Genomic DNA, 4,915 nt, shown 5'->3' on the forward strand with positions numbered 1-4,915 from the left:
CCAGGTTTGACTAAATTTCTAGTGAATAACAAAGTGTAGAACTTTTAATAGCTACAAATTAAGATTTTAATTTTAATCTATCCATTTACTACCAAGCTGTGTCCCCTCTTTGAATACGTTACTCCACATGGTCAATGCTGTAATTGGACCCCTACTTAAAACAATCCTATGCATTCCTCCACTAGCCATTTATTCGAGAGTGCTACAAAATGATACTGATGTAAATTGATTATGGTAGGTATGTGTCCTGGTTTCAGTTAGCACAGAATTAATTTTCTTCCTAGTAGCTGGTGGAATGCTGTGTTTTGGCTTAGAATGAGAAGAGTGCTGATAACACCCCGATGCTTTAATTGTTGCAGAGCAGTGCTTATACTAAGCCAAGGACATCTCAGCCTTTGCTCTGTCCTGCCAACGGGCAGGCTGGGGGGTGCAGTAAGAGCTGGGAGGGGACAGACCCAGGACAGGTGACCCAAACTAGCCAAAGGGGTATTCCATACCATCTGACGTCATGCTAAACAATATATAGGGGTGGCTAGCCGGGGGGAGGGGGCCGGACTGCTCGGGGTTAGGCTGGGCATCGGTCAGCGGGTGGTGAGCAATTGCATTGTGCATCACTTGTTTGTACATACTATTATTACTTTCGTATTATCACCATTGTATCATCATTATTATTATTGTTATTATTATTTTTGTTATTTTTTTTTTTTTTTTTTCCTGTCTTATTAAACTGTCTTTATCTCAACTCACGGGCTTCACTTTCCATTTCTCTCCCCCGTCCCAGAGAGGGAGGGGGGAGGGTGAGCGAACGGTGAGCCCGAGGGTGAGCCCGGCTAGCTCAGTCGGTAGAGCATGAGACTCTTAATCTCAGGGTCGTGGGTTCGAGCCCCACGTTGGGCGCCAAAAAAGACTGTCGTGGTTTAACCCGACCGGCAGCTAAACACCACGCAGCCGTTCGCTCACCCTCCCCCCTCCCTCTCTGGGACGGGGGAGAGAAATGGAAAGTGAAGCCCGTGAGTTGAGATAAAGACAGTTTAATAAGACAGGAAAAAAAAAAAAAAAAAATAACAAAAATAATAATAACAATAATAATAATGATGATACAATGGTGATAATACGAAAGTAATAATAGTATGTACAAACAAGTGATGCACAATGCAATTGCTCACCACCCGCTGACCGATGCCCAGCCTAACCCCGAGCAGTCCGGCCCCCTCCCCCCGGCTAGCCACCCCTATATATTGTTTAGCATGACGTCAGATGGTATGGAATACCCCTTTGGCTAGTTTGGGTCACCTGTCCTGGGTCTGTCCCCTCCCAGCTCTTACTGCACCCCCCAGCCTGCCCGTTGGCAGGACAGAGCAAAGGCTGAGATGTCCTTGGCTTAGTATAAGCACTGCTCTGCAACAATTAAAGCATCGGGGTGTTATCAGCACTCTTCTCATTCTAAGCCAAAACACAGCATTCCACCAGCTACTAGGAAGAAAATTAATTCTGTGCTAACTGAAACCAGGACAGTATGCATGTTTCTTGACAGAGATATGAGGTTCAGGCTTACTTGCTAAGCAAGTTAGATAATCATTACCAAATCATTATCATTTGGTAGTCTGTGTCTGAAGATATTCAACACTTTAATTTTTTTCGTCAAGATACAGTCTACAAACCGGCTTTTTCTGACCTAATTGATGCATGTTTATATATTTTAACACTAAAATTAAATGAATCAACAGACCTGCAAACATGCCTCTTCTCTAACACCATGTTAATTTTTGAGGACTTAAAAGATTCAGAGTGGGTTTGTGTAAATCACATATTGGCAAATGTTCATTTGTTTAGGTTTATTCCCTCAACTATGTTAGTTTGGATTCAGCTTTAATCTCTTTGCTCTCTGGTTTGTGACAAAGTACAGAGTGAGCAGTGACAACACAGTCTGAAGGGCGCAGAGCTGGTCCTGCAGGACTCCACACTGTGCTTGGCATGGAAACAAAATGGAATTACAGAAGTCCTAGCATCACAGTGTTTTTCCCCCTACTATATGCTCGATGAATCTTTAGGGAAGTGATTGCTAGTCTTAAAACAAACTTTAGTGGCTCTTACATGTCCCATAAAATGTTACATTTTTAACCTCAGGTGACTACTAGAGCTCTGCTGTAGTTCAACTATTGATTCTCCACTGCTGAACTCTCTCAAGTATTAAGTTTTTCTGAGACTGTACTCATGTATGATGTTCAACAATGTGTCAGGGGACACAAAAACCCTGTGAAGTGTTAGCTAGGACAACTTTCAGCCCCCTACAGTTTCATAGGCTCTAGCATATACAGGCTGTTAATGCAATGCCATTGCACTGAGATTAAACTTTTGAAGCTAGAACCTGAAATGTTGTCTAAAGAATGAAACCTCAACTAGATTAAAATAGAAAACTCATTATACTTGTTCTAAGTGTAACAATGAAAATAATTAAATTAAAAAAAAATGTAGAACTGGTTGTTGGGTATAGTATTTGATTAAAGAATCTGTATTTTAATGCTAATATTTATGTTTAGATATTATATGTTTTGTGGCAGTAGGTATATGTTTTTGGTTCTATATCTTATATTGTTGAGTTTAACAGTTGTCTCAGACTATACCAGGTTTCACATTTTACTGCAGAATAAATGGTGATGATGCTGGTAAAAATAGTACTGAATAAAACTTACAATTTAAATTTCCAGTCTGTAGGAAATTCTGCTACTTCAAAGTTACCTTTTGATCTAGTGAGATAGAGATTAAAAGGTTAATGTTTAAGGATGGAAAGTAAAGTTTAGGGTTTCAAGATTTTTTTGAAAGAAAACCATGATCAAGATCAAAATTAGTTAATACTCTATCTGTTGAAACCACAACACCAGAAAAGTTGTTTACCAGGAATATTTTGCAACTCCATGTATTCTCAACATATTTCAGTTTTGTTCAAGTAGCATTTTCAGGAAATCATCATTTATCACTCCTGTTTGTCTACTCTAATTTATGTCTTAACTGGTCTTAAGGACCATTCCCTTGTCATAATTTCCATGCCAATAAATTACCATTCTGTTGCTAATAGTGTTTTCATTGTAGTTCCAAATGCAAGTGTGGATGAAGTGTGTTATTGAAATAATGCAGTTTTGCTCTTAGTGGTGCACTAAATAACAACATATGCAAGGCCCCTGCTAGATTTTCTCTTGATGTAAAAAAAATCTAATATGATTTAGCATACAAAGAAGTAATGTTATATTATATTCAACAAGGCATACACCATGTTATATTTTCTATTTATGTAAGATTACATAAAAATGAAAGCAAATGCAGTAAATTATAACTGCAATGGGACTCATATCTTAAGGGCATACCTGAGTGGGAGGCTTTATAACTGTCTTAACTTTCTGTGTATTTTACTTCTAAGTCTCATGATTCTGCACTGGTGAAAATTGTTTCAAGTTCACTGCAGATTGTTATATGGGAGAAAGTTTTCTTGTGTTCTGTTTTATATGTTGTTGTTGTTTTTGTTTTTGTTTTTTTCTCAACATATTTTCTCAACTCTTTCTAGCCTAAGAAACCTGAGATTAGATGCACACCACATTTGCATTTGGAGGGAAAATGTGAAATCTGTTATAGGAATCCACACATTCTGGAATCCACAGAATGTGTGGAAACGTGTAATCAAACCAGAAGAAGAAGTAAATCTTACTCTGGCTGGTCTACAATGTATATCATTTGTGGTAGGCCATAACTTCAATCTTGGGTTTGTGGATGATGAATAATCTCACTAAAACATTCAGTAAGAGTCTGCAACCTCAGATTCTATGGAGACTCCTTGTAAAATTTTTCTTAAATAAGTGACTCCACTTAATGGGTTAAGTAATTATTAATGTGTACTTGACATACTCACAAAGCTGTGAGCTGTGAGCTGTACATGTTAGAGTACTTCTGATCTTCACAGAAAATATTTGTATTTCAACTTGTCTGTTCTGAACACAGGTTACATAAAACTAATAGCCTATATGGTTGCTTTCAAATTCAGAGGCATTTTGATCTGGCTTGCTTGTTTCAGGAGATAATTTACTAAAATTTCCTTTTTTCTTTTCTTTTCTTTTCTTTTCTTTTCTTTTCTTTTCTTTTCTTTTCTTTTCTTTTCTTTTCTTTTCTTTTCTTTTCTTTTCTTTTCTTTTCTTTTCTCTTTTCTTTTTCTTTTTCTTTTCTTTTATCCAGGACGGCCATACTTGTTCGGTTTGTTTGGTTGGTTGTTTTGTTTTGTCTAGCCCCTCCCCGCCCCCACAATAGATTGAGGGAAAAATCACTGTAAATTATTTCCTATTCCATTCATGCCATTGCTGAACTATAATTTAGTCTCCAGCTGTGTCCAGTGAAGATTAAAATTGTAATATACGGTGTCTGTCTCTTTAGAGACTGCTAAGTGACTTTAAAATTGTGTGCCATTATTAAACTGGCATATACTCAAGAAGATGTAGTTCACAAAAGTATAGAACGACATTACGCACAGCTGTGGTGATTTGTATTCTGACTTTCACCATATGTAAAATAGTGCTTCATATTTAACATTTATGGTAATGGAAATAAAATTTATTAATATGCTTATATTCTTGTTCTTGAAAGAGGAATATTGCAAAAATTATTTATTATTTTTTCCTTAAAAATAAGTTTGTTGTTGTTGTTGTTGTTGTTTTTAAAGTTTAGCAGTAGGGGTTCTAATAGTCTAACAAGCAGGTGTTGACCAGAACAAAAATATAAGAATTAGCCAGGAATGTACTAAAATATATTGTAATATAAAACGAAAAGCTATTGCACTCAAAGTAAAATCAGTGGTGAAGAGATGGACATATTTGCACAATCATCTGAAAGAATTTATCAGTTCAGATATTTATATTTCTGACACTTAATCTGC

The 4,915-nt window shown here is 36.9% G+C and overlaps 1 non-coding gene across 1 annotated transcript; it reads left to right on the forward strand.

Annotated features, from left to right (window-relative positions):
- The first annotated feature begins 824 nt into the window (after positions 1 to 824).
- On the forward strand, positions 825 to 897 carry TRNAK-CUU. The gene has a single exon. It is a non-coding gene; the product is annotated as a tRNA-Lys (tRNA).
- The last annotated feature ends 4,018 nt before the right edge of the window (positions 898 to 4,915 follow it).

Source organism: Aythya fuligula, chromosome 5, assembly GCF_009819795.1.
Source record: "Aythya fuligula isolate bAytFul2 chromosome 5, bAytFul2.pri, whole genome shotgun sequence".
Lineage (NCBI taxonomy): Eukaryota > Metazoa > Chordata > Aves > Anseriformes > Anatidae > Aythya > Aythya fuligula.